The sequence below is a fragment of the Peromyscus leucopus genome, chromosome 1 (assembly GCF_004664715.2).
Source record: "Peromyscus leucopus breed LL Stock chromosome 1, UCI_PerLeu_2.1, whole genome shotgun sequence".
Lineage (NCBI taxonomy): Eukaryota > Metazoa > Chordata > Mammalia > Rodentia > Cricetidae > Peromyscus > Peromyscus leucopus.
Genome location: NC_051063.1, coordinates 190611584 through 190626850, shown reverse-complemented (window position 1 = coordinate 190626850; position 15267 = coordinate 190611584). Strand labels below are relative to the sequence as shown.

Below are 15267 nucleotides of genomic sequence, written 5' to 3'. Positions count from 1 at the left end.
ACCCACACGAAGCAATACTTGCAAAAATATCTTCAAAATATGAGCATTCTGGCCCAGAAATCATCTATTTTCTACCAACCAATGGGATTTGAGACTCAAAATGTTGAGCAGAAAATTTTAATACAAACTGTTAGTTAAAACCTTTTTTTACATCTGAAGCAATTATACAATATAAATAAAGGACCCCTTTATGCTTATATGCACTATGTACACAATGCAAAACTAAATGGGATGATAATTCTCCATCTCATCATGAGAACACAGGCTTAGAGCTTGGCATTTTGTTCTCCTGGGAACCAAGATACAAACACACTGTGGGCAACTCAAAGAAGGGTATATATCCTTTTAATTTATTATTAAATATGAATGTTCACTAAAAGTTATTTGCAAACTATGTTGTTTTACTAGTTCTAGTTATAAAGGAACGGAATCTAAAAAAAAAAAAATTCTCAAAGAGTACTCAATATATTCATTTGCGTGTTCCAGAATTTCTAAGTTGTAGTCCATGATTGTCTTGAAAATATGGGTTCACCTGTGTGTGCCTCACAAATGCTCAGATTCAAGGCATGAACCACATGTCACCCAGTAAGATGCTTGGTTCTGATAGAACATGGTTTGTCATAAAATGGACAACTAATATGATTAAAGTTGAAAAGGGGGATATGTTACATTCCATAGTTTAATCACTGCACATTTTTACATATGATGAATTATCATCCTCTACCGCCTAAATAGATACTAATGTCATGATAATACTTGAAAACGTATTACTGATAACTATGACAATGCAAAACTTAAAGAAATCAGTGAAAACAGTTTTAGAACAAAACAGGAAATCTGTGCATTTCTGAAAAATTCAGTTTTGATAACTGATAAATATACCTTGTACAACCAAAAGTTTGTGTTACTTTACACCTTCAATATGACATAGTGTAAATATTTAAAATAAACATTACAGTGTAAAAGTGTTTTCAAATAACTAATAAGCAGACATTTATGTCCTTTGATTTGAAAAAAACTAAAAATGGACAATATCAATAGTAAATTAGAAAAAAATGTTAAAAATCTGACTTTTCATATTCTTCTAAAAATGAATTGTTTTAAGTTATTAATTTACAAATGCACACATAACTGACACAATGCAACTTGGACATCTTAGGTCAGCCATATTTTTAAGTTAGTGTTGGGGAAAACCACTCCAACACAGTGAGAGAAACTGTCATTATTACTTTGCAGGGAAATTAACCACCATGCATAAAAGATTCTATAGTGTGCATTAACATGTGCTTATGTACATTGATATGCTTAATCAGACGGTAGACATATTTTGTACCTACTAGACATTATTCTGTACCTATCACATATTCATTTACCATCTTCCTAATTTTGACAAGAAAGTAAAATCCAGTTAGAAAATTAGACTACACAAAATTAGTGCCATAGAAAATAATGCTAGCTGCACAACTTATGGTCTTTTGTAATTACACTACTTGAGATAAATATATCTATGCAGCCAAGATGAGGAAAATTAGCTGAAGGAAGACTGAACAATTTTTCTTTCAAATTACACACACAGTTTCTCACACTTATGTAAAAATTATATAAAAAGCATGAAATCAGTTGTGAACCTTGAAGTGTATATGTTTGCATGTGTTTCACTCTCTATGAAATTCACAAATTGAAAATGGCTTTGTCTAAATCAAATATGTTATTTGCTTATAACTTTTATGTTGATTTTCTTTTCGTTCTGACTTCATAAGATATCAAATCACATTGACAGAGTACTCTCTTCTTGTACATATTAGACAAGCCAGCCACAGAGAGCTCTTTTAATTACAAGTGTGATCTTTGTAGGTGTGGGATTGCTGCTGTGTAACATGAAGAGGGACTCAGGCTAATGCTCAGTGGTGCCTGAGTTGCTGAGATTGGAAATCAGAGGAGGAGAGGAGGAACAGGGACACCATCTGCTGTAAAGCAGAGGAGACTCCTTTTGACATGCAAGGTCAAATGTCTGGTAGACCATACAATACTGTACCTTACATGAAGTAAGTAATGATTCCTAGAGTCAGTCAACTCTTCCACAGAATAATTTATCTAGATGCCAATTTTTAAATTTCCCAAGCTGCCTTTGGTATGTCCATTTCAAACTAAACCTATTACAATATTTTTTATTTCAAATGATGTTTCACCCTTAAACATTTTTTCTCTTCCATTGCTGAACTGATGATTTACTCCACAGCCAAAATTTAGCAGATACAGTAATGCCACATGGACAACAATCCATCAGTCCTATATTTGTTTCAGGTAGTTTTCCACCAATTGCCTCCAACCTAATTTCTGAGTATATATGTCCATTTTGCCTTTGTTGAGTTCACACTTGAGTGTGAGCTGTATTTCTCATTTTCTGATACTTATGTGGTTACCTACAGCTATGTGCATGACAGCCTGGGATAAAATACATCTGACTTCTTTTAAACCTTAACATATATGATTGTTTCTCTTTAGATACTCAAGCAGACTTGTCAGACACTATGGCTTAATCTTGCATCTTTGAGAATGCCTAGAAACATTTTTCAGGGTCCCCGTAACAATGTGTGCACAGAAACACACTCATAACAATGAACAAACACATTGGATATATATGCAGCAAGCAGGTAAACATGGTAAGTAAACAAAGAGTACAAATATTAAAAGTCAGATAAAAGACTCTGAAATAGATGAAGGCATTTCTAAAGCAGAGAATGGGTCTCAGTGCCTAATTCCGACATTCCTGCTCCAAAATCTTCAGCAGCAAACACAGACAATAGTTGTCACCCCACCCACAAACAAGGAAATTGCTGGTCATTAACTTTAGTAACATTATCCCTTCTCATAGGAGCACAGCTAGACTTCTAGAATCCCCTTAAATATTCTGTCAATCCTCTATTATATAATCCTTCTCTTGCATTTCTAGCATTGCAAACATTCAAATCCTGAAGAGTTACAGGAATGGCAGAGAATATGGGGAAAATTCCAAGTGTCTACAGCAAAAAAAGAAAATGAATAAAACTCAAATTCCTTCTTCACTTTTGAAAATACCAGAATAATCACTAGGAAAACAGCACCACAGAAAAGATCTAAGAATGGAAAAGAGGAAATGTCTTGGTGGGATAAAGAGAGAATAATACTGTTTGAATCTATACTTTTTCTATAGCATATGAATGCCAAACCTTGGAAAGGAAGAAATGAATAAAAGACTTACTCGACCATAAAATCTCTGTTAAATTTAGTCATTCTCCAGTCAATTGTTTTGTTGAGTGGGTAGACAGCATAAGCTGGGAAAAATCCAACAATCACCACATTTCCTTCACCAGTTAAACGGTAATCCATTCTGACTAAGCACTCACTGCTGCTTCTGTAGGAGCACACAAGAATAGGAATCTGCAAAAAGCAAGATATGAATATCCAAGATAAAAGCATATTAACAAGGTATTTGCCCACACATGAGTATAATAAGAATGTCTCTGCATTGTGCAGTTCTTATATACATAGCTCATGTGTGTGTAAGTGTTTGTTTATAATTTTATTGGTGACTGGATCTATCTCTTGAATCATCCCACGTCCTTTCTGACAGGACTTTTCACTCCCCTGTGGAATTATCCAATAATTTCTTCCCTCAGGCATTGAATCTGAGGCCCTGCTTTCAGAATAACAAACAATATGCACAAATATAGCTTTTAGGATGTTCTCCAGCCACAGGCAGTATGATTTCATCCAAGACCACAGAGAACCAGTCCCAAGACATGACATCATTTTAGTGAATTCGGCCACATATGTGATCCAGGAAACTATTCATGGGAAAGCCATTTATGGTGATACAAACTTTTTTACACCAGATGATCCAACGGTAGTTGAAAGGGGAAAGGGTCAAAAAGGGTCCATGGCAAATCTGACCAAGTTACAATAGCAGACACCATGTTCTCTAAAACTGGAGACTCTCAATCCTAGTTTTGTTTTCTGAGTCACAGAATGTTCCTTTTTCTACAAATGTGTGTGTTAACGCCAATATTATGTCCATGTCCTACTCTAAACAATTTTTGTCTCTTTCTGATGAAACTAATGGTTCTGCCAAATTGATTTTTAAATATCAACCTTATGTTAATACAGAAATCGAGTTTCCTGTTTGAGTCTGAACTTGGACTTTCTGTAATATTCTTTTATCCACCGTGAAGCATTGAATCAACACATTGTCATGATATTCCTTAATCCTAGGACATTGGGTCAACCCACTGTTTATGTCTGAGAACATAGTGTCATTAAGAATTATAATACCTTAGAAATACATTAGGTTTTCACCCCTCCAAACATTGAGCAAAGCTGTCAGAGAAGGACCCTCTTTCCATAAGGACAGGAATGAGTTAAGTGTGGTGATATTGTGTTCCCAAAAATGCTGTGCCCCCTAATAAACTTATCTGGGGTCAGAGAACAGAACAGCCACTAGATATAGAGAAAATAGTAGCAAACATGCCTTTAATCCTAGCCTTCTGGATCTCTGTGAGTTCAAGGCTGCACTGGAAACAGCCAGGCATGATGACTCATGACTTTAATCCCAGGAAGTGATGGCAGGAGCAGAAAGGTATATAAGATCTGGGTGAGGACACAGAGGCATCCAGTCTGAGGAAACAGGATCAGCTGAGGAATTGCCAAGGTGAGGTAGCTGTGGCTTGTTGTGCTTCTCTAATCTTTCATCATTCACCCCAATACCTGGCTCTGGGTTTGTTCTTATTAATAAGACCATTTAAGATTCATGCTACAGTTAAGTCCATGATTCTACTGTATGTGACATGATAGTCATGATGAATGCTAACACATAGGTGACCACAGTGAAAATTATGCACAACATAGAATGAATCATTGTGGAAATAATGGCTTCTTCTTGACAGTAATGAATCAATATTACTGGGCTAAGTTAGAGGAGGTTCACTATCATTCCTGCCCTCCTCTACTCTTTTAGTCTGGCTGCAGGAGACCTTCCTGCCACTCTACCTCCACTCCACAAGGACTCCATGGTTTGCGTAGGATTGTACCACCCCTAACATTTGTTGGCCAGTGCTCTGCTAATCTTTGTCATTCTGGATCAAGTAAGATGAATTATCAAAATTCTTTTGATTTGAACTTTTCTTATAGCTAAGAAAGATGATTGCTTTTGGAGATTTATTGACCATTTTTTCCCCTTCTTTTTATAACTCTCTGTACAGGTCTCAAGCCCACTTTTTGGAATTGTTCATTTGCTTTTTGTTGTTGTTTGTTCGTTTTTTGACTCTGCCATAATGTGGGTCTTTTTTACCTGGTGGATTGTTCCTTTAGCCATGTAGAAAATAGTTTTATGAAATTCTACTTGTAGGCTGTGGGCTATAATTCTTGGGCAAATGGAGACCTATTCAGAAAGTCCATTCCTACATGAATATCATGAAGGGTACTGGCCATGCATCCTTCTAGAAGTTTCAGATTTAGGTCTCTAATCAATTTGGAGTTTGTTTTTATGTAAGGTGACAGGCACTAGTCCAATTTCATTCTTCTGCATGTGGACATCCAGTTTTCTCAGCACTATTAGTTGAAGATGTTCTATTTTCTCTAGCATATGTTTTTGACATCTTTGTCAAATATGTCTGTTTTCATGTCAGTGGATAATGTTTTTATTACTATGGCTCTGTAATTTATCCTAAGATCTGGAGTGTAATTACCTCTGTATTGTTCTTTTTTGGAGTTATTTGGGCTGTCTCTGGTTATTTGTGATTCCATGTGAATTTAGGATAATTTTTTGCTATTTATGTGAAGAAGGCAATGGCAATTTTGATTGGGATTGCAGTAACAAAATACCTTTTGGTAAAATGGTGATTTTCACAGTGTTAATTTTACCAACCCATGAACTTTCTATTTTCTACTGTCTTTCTCTGTCTCTTTCTTAAGAGGTTAGTTTTCATTGTAGAGTTCCTTCACTTCCTTGGTTAGGTTAATTACTAGGTAATTTTTGAGACTATTGTGAATGGGAGTATGTTAATGAATTTCTTCTCTGTGCATTTATTATTGATATATAGATAAGACATTTATTTGAGCAAGTTGATTCTCTATCTGTCCAAATTGCTGAATTAGTTTATCATTTTGAGATTGTTTTTCTGTAGAATTTTTCATATCTCTAATGTATAGTGTCATATCATCCACAATATGGATAGTTTGACTTCTTCTGTTTGTGCTCCTTTCATTTTCTTCTCTTGTCTTATTGCTCCAGGTAGTACATCAACCATAGTTTTGAAAAGGAGTGGGCACAGTGGGCATCTCTATCCTGATCCTAACTTCAGTGTTAATGATTTATGCTTTTTTTCTATTTGGGATGAGGTTGTCTGTGGGTTTCTCATATTTAACTTGTATTGTGTTGAGATATTTCCTCTAGCCCTACATTCTCTAGGACTTTTACCCTGAAGGCATGATGGATTTTGTCACAAAATTTTTCCATATCTATTAAAATGACTATATAATTTTTGCTTTTAAGTTTTGTTTATGTGGCTTATTACATTTATTGAGCTGCATATGTTAAGCCATCTTTGCATTTCAGAGATAAAGCCAGCTTAGTTATGAGGTATGTCTGATTGCAAGTATTTCCTTGTATTTTTCAGCCTATGTTTATCAGGTATATTTGCCTGTACTTTTTGTTGTTGCTGTTTTAGGTATTAGATTGATACAGATCTCATTGAAGGAGTTTGAGCAGTGTTTCATCTGTTTTATATTTTGGATTTTCAGAAGTACTGGCTGTAGAACTTCTTTGAATGTCTGGTAGGATTCTGCTATGAATTTATCTGACCCTCAATTCTCCTTAGTTGGAAAGATTTTTCAATATCTTTTGCTATGGGTATGTTTAGGTTGTTGATTTTTTTCTAAGCTTAATTTTTGTGGTTTGACTAAATCTAGACATTAATCCATTTTTTGTAGCTTTTCCAGCTTATGGAGTGCAGGTTTTGAAAATATTGCCATTGACTCTGAGATACCATCTTACACCTGTCAGAATTGCTAAGATCAGCCGGTCAGTGGTGGTGCACGCCTTTAATCCCAGCACTCGGGAGGCAGAGGCAGGCAGATCTCTGTGAGTTTGAGACCAGCCTGGTCTACCAAGTGAGTTCCAGGAAAGGTGCAAAGCTACAAAAAGAAACCCTGTCTCGAAAAACCAAAAAAAAAAAAAAAAAAAAAAAAAGAATGGCTAAGATCAAAAACACTGTTGATAGCTTACATTGGAGAGGATGCGGAACAAGGGGAACACTCCTCCACTGTTGGACTTACTATCTTTTCTCCTATAAATCAGCATAGATATGACAATTGTTAAAGTGATCAAATGTTGATTGTATTTTTAATTAATATATACAAATATTACTGAGAATCCTGCAATATGAAACTTGAAGAAGTTGGTAAAAACATTTCCAAATAAAATTTACAGTATTGGATTTTTCTGAAAAATATTAGTTTTGATAACTAATTATCAACAATATTTTAAGTCCGTTGATAATAGCATCAGACTATAAACTTGTCAGTAGGAAAGGATGGAACTAGAAAACATCCTGTGTGAGTATTAAATTATTATTGTTTCACAACATTTCCATTCAACAGCAGAATAGATGAGACAAACTCCATAATTTTCTAATTAATATTAATGAAGGTAAAGTACTTTATTAATTTGATATTAACTTAAATTTTGATTTTCAGGAAAAATCAATCCTCATGAGCCCTAATTAGCAATGAAGAAGGGTATTATAGTTAAATAAACACTGTCTTTTTCTGTAATGTTGATTGGGGACATATGGCTAAAAAGAAGAAGAAAATAAACAATTTTATATAAGTAAAAGTTCACATTATTTTAGATCTTTCAATATGAAATATCAAGATTGACTTAAAGTAAACATCACATAGTAAAACACTTTCAAATGAAAGTGAGCAAATATTTATGTGAATCATGAAAATATTCATGAAAGAAAAATATCTGCAATGAAATAAAAATATTAATATCCAACTTTCCACAGTATATTTTCTTCTAATACATGGAGTTATCATGTTACTAACATATAAATGCACATATAGTTGACAAAAGCCAACTCTGAAATATCAACTTAGCCATATTTTTTAATATTAAGAAATTTTCTATTCATTTAAATACCAACCACAGATTCCCCTTCCTCCCTCTTCCCACCCCCCAAGTCTTCCCTCCCAACCCTCCCCTATTCCCACCTCCTCCAAGGCAAGGTCTCCCATGGGGAATCAGCAGAGCCTGGTACATTCAGTTGAGGCAGGTCCAAGCCCCTCCTCCCTGCTCCAAGGCTGGGCAAGGTGTCACACCTTAGGCACTAGGCTTCAAAAATCTGGCTCATGCACCAGGGATGGATCATGATCCCCCTGCCTGGGTTCCCCCAAACAGTTCAAGCTAAACAACTATTTCGCCTATCCAGAGGGTCTATTCCAGTACCATGTAGGCTCCACAGCTATCGGTCCACAGTTCATGGGTTTCCACTAGTTTGACTGGCCTTCTCTGTAGGCCTTCATTTTCCCATCATGATCTTGATGTCCCTGCTTATAGAATCCCTTCTCTCTCTCATCTATTGGACTTCTGGAGGTTGGCCTGGTGCTCAACCATAGATCTCTGCATCTGCTTCCATTAGTAACTGGATGAAGGCTCTATGATGACAGTTAGGGTACTCACTAATCTGGTCACTGGAGTAGACCAGTTCAGGCACCCTCTTGACTATTTCTAGTAGTCTAAGGTGGGATCATCCTTGTGGATTCCTGAGAACTTCCCTAGCACCCAGTTTCTCCCTAATCCCATGATGTCTTCATTTATCATGGTATCTCTTTCCTTGCTCTTCCACTCTGTCCCTGTTCCAGGTTAAACCTCCCATTTCCTTATATTTTCATCCCACATTCCTTGTCCTCCATTGCTTGCCCTCACCCCCAGTTTGCTCTTTTGTTGAGAATTCTCTATTTAGCTCTGTAGCCCATTTTTAAATTGGATTGTTTTGTATTTTAATGTCTAGTTTTTTTTAATTCTTTATATATCTTAGAGATCAGCCCTCTGTCAAGTGTGGGGTTGGTGAAGATCTTTTCCAATTCTGAAGGTTGTCATTTTGTCTTATTGGCTGTGTGTTTTGCCCTACAGAAGCTTCTTAATTTCAAGAGGTCCCATTTCTGAAAACCTTAAAACTAATTTGTGGTGCTCTATTCACAACTCTAGGGAGACTACCTAGAAAACAGGACCCTAAGAAAGACACAGGGATTGCCCAACGACAGAGAAGTGAATGATATCTACATGAGCAAACTGGACGTGAGGGGGGGTAATGAAGGGCAAAGGTCGAGGGAAAGAGAGTTTAGGGGAGCAGGAAATCCCAGCTGAATCAAGAACAGAGAGGGAGAACAAGGAAAAAGAGATCATGATTAATGAAGACCCATGGGAACAGGAAAAAGCAAAGTGCTAGAGAGGTCCCCAAAAATCCAAAAAGATACCTCCACAATAGACTACTGGCAATGGTCTAAGAAAGCCTCAACTGATCTACTCTGGTGATAGAATGGCCAAACATCCTAACTGTCCTGGTAAACCTTTCATCCAAGGACTGATGGAAGCTGATGCAGCGATCCATGGCCATGCCCCAGGTGGAGGTCCTGGAATCCAATTGGTGAGAAAGAGGAGGGGTTTTATGAGTGAGAATTGATGAGACCAAGATTGGAAAAAGCACAGGGACAAATAGCCAAACTAGTGGAAACACATGATCTATGAACCAACTGAGGAGCCCCCAACTGGATCAGGCCCTCTGGATAAGTGAGACAGTTGATTAGGTTGAACTGTTTGGGAAGCCCTCAGGCAATGGGACTGGGATTTGTCTTTAGTGCATGAGCTGGCTGTTTGGAACCTGGGGCCTATGCAGGGTTCAGCCTGGGAGGAGGGGACTGGACCTGCCTTGATTGAATCTACCAGGCTGAGCTGATTCCCTAGGGGAGTCCTTGCCCTGGAGGAGATGGGAGTGGGGGTTGGGCTGGGGGAAGTGTGTGGGGGGCTGATGGAGGGAGGACAGGGGAATCCGTAGCTGATATGTAAAATTAAATTAAATTATAAAATAAATTTAAAAAATAAATTAATGTAATTTTTGAATATTATTCTATACCAGGATATTACAAAAAGTTGCATAGTAGGTTATTAATTTGGGTCTTTATTTTATGATCCAGTTTCAAATATCAGTTTATCAGATCCACCAATTTGCGGCTAATTACATGAAGCCTGAGTTTGAAATTCAGTGAAACCTTTCAAATGCGCAGATGTAGCCTGGCCTCCTGACTCTTTCATCACAGCATTCTGTGACTGCAAACAGGTAAACACATTTAACAAATCATTTCTACAAAGTTCATCAGCTTTGATAAATTGAGGAACATTCTTTCAATTCATACCAGAGGTTGGGCAAAATCTTCAGTTTTAGTAACAAAATTGAATAAAATTCCCAGGGTGTTTCAGAAGCATATTGACACAGCACACTAGAAGGGAAAAGCTACAAAATATTTTTGAAAACCATCAAGTGACTTACAAGGCTCTGCAACTTGTTTGGCATCACTGATTGGTGAGATGAATCTTTATTAAAATAAAACTGTCAAACTAGCAACGAACCAAGTGAAAAACATGTAAGATTGCATTTCCTAAGAGAATTTTTTCAATAAGACCACAGTAATAGTATGTATCAATAAGTGTTCCTCACTCCCGGAATCCTCACCAGCATATGCTACCATTTGTATTATTGGTCTTGGACATTCTGATTGATGTAAGAGGAATTTTCAAAGTAGTATTTATTTGCATTTCTGTGATGGCTGAGAATGATTTCTTTAAGTTTTGTTCAGACATTTGTGCTGTGAGATGTTCTGTAGCTAGAGTTTTCCTGCCTTGCCCACAGTCAGGACAAATCTTTGTCACCCACAGCCGCTCAGACCCAACCAAGTAAACACAGAGACTTATATTGCTTACAAACTGTATGGCCGTGGCAGGCTTCTTGCTAACTGTTCTTATATCTTAAATTAGTCCATTTCTATAAATCTATACCTTGCCACGTGGCTCGTGGCTTACCGGTACTTTACATCTTCCTTGTCCTGGCGGCTGCTGCAGGCAGTGACTCCTGCCTTCTTGTTCTTTTATTTCTCCTCTCTGTTAGTCCCGCCTATACTTCATGCCTAGCCACGCCAATCAGGTTTTATTTATTGACCAATCAGAGCAACACATTTGCCATACAGACCATTCCCCAGCACAGCCAAGTGCAGACCATCTCAGACACCTGCACTCAGGCCTGTGGTCCTAATCATCCTCTATGCGGACCTGCTGGGTAAAGCCACGAGGAACTCAAGAAGAGGCTCGCACAGGACATACAGAACATCCCACAGCAATGTTCTGTATGGCAAATGTGTTGCTCTGATTGGTCAATAAATAAAATACTGATTGGACAGTGGCTAGGCAGGAAGTATAGGCGGGACTGACAGAGAGGAGAAAAGAAAGAACAGGAAGGCAGAAGGAGTCACTGCCAGCCACCGCCAGGACAAGCAGCATGTGAAGATGCTGGTAAGCCATGAGCCACATGGCAAGGTATAGATTTATGGAAATGGATTAATTTAAGCTATAAGAACAGTTAGCAAGAAGCCTGCCACGGCCATACAGTTTGTAAGCAATATGTCTCTGTGTTTACTTGGTTGGGTCTGAGCGGCTGTGGGACTGGCGGGTGACAAAGATTTGTCCTGACTATGGACAAGGCAGGAAAACTCTAGCTACACATTTGTATTTAATCTTCTGAGATCTCACTGATTAATACTTTACCCTATTTTTAATTTGGCTATTATTTGCTTGATGATGTTCATATGCATTTGAGATACTAATCTTTAATGTTCAGTTTCCTACCAATATTTGTTGAGCAGATTGAATCGTCTGTTTTTTAAAGATTTATTTATTTAGTATACAGTATGTATGACTGCAGGTCAGAAGAGGGCACCATCAGATCACATTATAGATGGTTGTGAGCCACCATGTGGTTGACAGGAATTGAACTCAGAACCTCTGGAAGAGCAGCCAGCACTCTTAACCTCTGAGCCATCTCTCCAGTCCCCATACACAGCAATTTTTAATGAAATCATATGTGGTGGTTTGAAAGAAAATGGCACCCAAAGGGAGTGGCACTGTTAGAAGGAGTAACCTTGTAGGAGGAAGTGTGTCACTGTGCGGGTGGAATTTGACGTCTCTTTTCTTTAAGCTTCCCTCAGTGTGACTATCAGCTGACTTCCTGTTGCCTCTGAGTCAAGATGTAGGATTCTCAGCTTAGCACCATGCCTGCCTGCACACCGCCATGCTCCCTGCCATGATGATGATGATGGACTAAACCTCTGAAACTGTAAGTGAGTACCCTCAATTAAATATTTTCATTTATAAGAGGTACTGTGGTCATAGTGTCTCTTCGCAGCAATGAAAACCTAACTAAGACATCATGTAACTAACTTATAGAAGTTAAAATAGCTTCTATATAATTCATAAATGATTGAAACCAGGGATGAAGTAAACAAATAAGATCACTGGGTCCAGACTTCTCTTAGACATATTTGAAACCAGATGAAAGTCATACAGGGTTTATATAAATATAATAGAGTTGTCCTCAGCCTGGAAGAATTAAATGATGTCATTAGCAGGAATGGGGGATGAAACAGATTGTCATGTTAAAATAACCAAGACAGACTTGGGAAATTCAGACTTTTCACAGACTCTAGACTTAACAGTATGTGTTCAGGTTTCTGTGTGTCTACCTGTACATTTTTACACAAAGAAAACAGAAGAGAGATTATTTGAAAGTTGAAGTGCTGGGACTCCTAACAGCAGGAACAGGGATTGTCTCCGACTCTTTTACAATCAGGAATAAAGCAATTGGGGATAAAGCACCAAGTGAAGCCAATAGGAAGATAAATACAGAAGAAACTATCACATTTGTTTCATAAATTGAACACACGCATGCATGACTTAAAGTGAAAGGTATCTACTTGAAGAGAAACAAAATCAGTAGTAAGATGAGCAACAGATGTGGGTGACATGGGGGAACATACCAGCAAAGGTACTCAACACAAGACTTCTTCATAGTCTACTATGGAATCTAATACAGGTAAAAACAATGTAGGAAATCAAAGATTAAGTAGAAGAAGTGAGTTATCACAAGGTATTGACCTGTGAGAACTGAGGATCAGGGAGGGACATCCTGTTTTAGAACTCATGTAAATGTGCTGTAATGAAATCCACTATGTTGTATAATAATTTTAAAAGGAAATAGTAATTATTACACACAAAACATAACTGGACACCATGCTTATTGTGAACCACTAGAAATTTTTTTATTCATCTGTTTATTTTACATCCCAGCTGCATCCTCCCCGACATCCTCCCCACTCAGTCCCTCTCCCCCATTCCCCCCCTCCCACCCCTAATCTGTTCCACTTCCATCTCCATCCAGCACAGAGCAGGTCTCCTATAAGTTATTAATAAAACATGGCATATCAAGTTGCAGTAATACTAAGCACCTGCCCATGTATTAAGACTGGGCAAGGTGACCCAATATGAGAAGTAGGGTCCCCAAAGCCAGTAAAAGTTGGAGACCACCCCTGTTCCTGCTGTTAGGAGTCCCATAACAGGACCAAGCTACACAGCTGTAACATATATGCAGAGTGCCTAGGTCAGTCTCATGCAGACTGCCTCACTGTTGGTTTAGTCTCTGCAAGACCCTATAAGCCCAGGTTAGTTGATTGTGTGAGCTTCCTGTGGTGTCCTTGACCCCTCTGGCTCCAACACACCTTTTTTTTCCTCTGCCAGATTCCGAACTCCACCTAATGTTTGGCTCTGGGTCTCTGCATCTGCCTCTATCAGTTGCTGGATGATGCCTCTCCGATGATAATTTGGACCACAAGAAATTTTATTTGCACTCTTGAAAGATATATTTGTTCTGTCTCCCCATGAAAATCTCCTTCTGTCACATTCCTCTATATGTGGGTCTTTTGTTTATTTTTTTTCTTTCTGTTTTGAGAAAGGGTCCTGGTACTCACTCTGTAGACCAGGCTGGCCTTGAACTCAAAGAGATCTGCTTGCCTCTGTCTCCCGAGTGCTAAGATTAAAGGTGCACACCACCACTGCTCAGCTCTACATGCGGGTCTTAAGCCACTAGGACAGCTCATCACAGAAGTAGAGGTCACACACATGCTAAATGCTGATTTTTAAATGTTCAATAAGATCCGGAAAAGAACACCAGCCCTGTGCACCTCATCTCAAATACTGAATAGGACATATCACCAAGCATGCCGAAGAATTGCTTGCATTTGTCCTACATTCTCTGCAGTCCATATCCACTGAAAGGGGCTCATGGGCCCACACTCATCAGAACACTTTCGCCCTGGCAATGCAGATACTAGAATGTAACCAATATATAAGTAGGAAAATGGTATAAGCATTTACACATTAAATGCAGGGTCACTTTCCATATACTAGTGGCACCTGATTGCATCATTCCCATCTGAACCCTCATTCAAGTTACTCCAACTTGCAGCAAGAGGACCCAAGCATTTTGGAGACCCCCAGTACCATGGGATGACAACCAAGGACAGCAGAGGCAGTGGAATGTAGCCAGTAGGAGCTAGAAATAAGCTTTGTGTGCTGAAGAGGGAGGAGCTTGAGAAATCAAGATCATGAGTGGATTCCAGACATAGGTCACTGTGCTGTTTATACAGTAAGAGTTTGGTTTTGCTTTGCTTTAATTGTGACTGTGCCTTGGTTCTTCCCTCTTGAAGTTAAGGAAATAGTTAATTTTGATTTTACAGGAGACCATACTTGAGGGAACTGGAACTTTTTATGAAATTTATGGATTTTACGAGAGTTTTTTTTTTTTTTTTTTTTTTTTTTTTTTCCTGAGAAAGGGTTTCTCTGTGTAGCTTTGCACCTTTCCTGGAATTCACTTGGTAGCCCAGGTTGGCCTCGAACTTACAGAGATCTGCCTGGCTGTGCCTCCCAAGTGCTGGGATTAAAGATGTGCGCCACCACTGTCCAGCTTTTTGGGGGGCGGATTTCTAAGCTTTATATGAGTATGTGCATCTTCTCTTACTCATAGGTCATCTCTTCAGTGCTTCACAATCTCTTGATATTTGTATGGATGAGCTCATATGAAATTAAGCTGACTATAAGTCTTTATTAAGGCATTTCTTTGAGTTTTA

General features: G+C 38.2%; 1 pseudogene; it reads right to left on the bottom strand.

The window, feature by feature from the left end:
• The window catches only part of LOC114685593, a 28430-nt pseudogene extending 23973 nt beyond the window's left edge, over window positions 1–4457 (bottom strand).
• Window positions 4458–15267: the final 10810 nt, after the last annotated feature.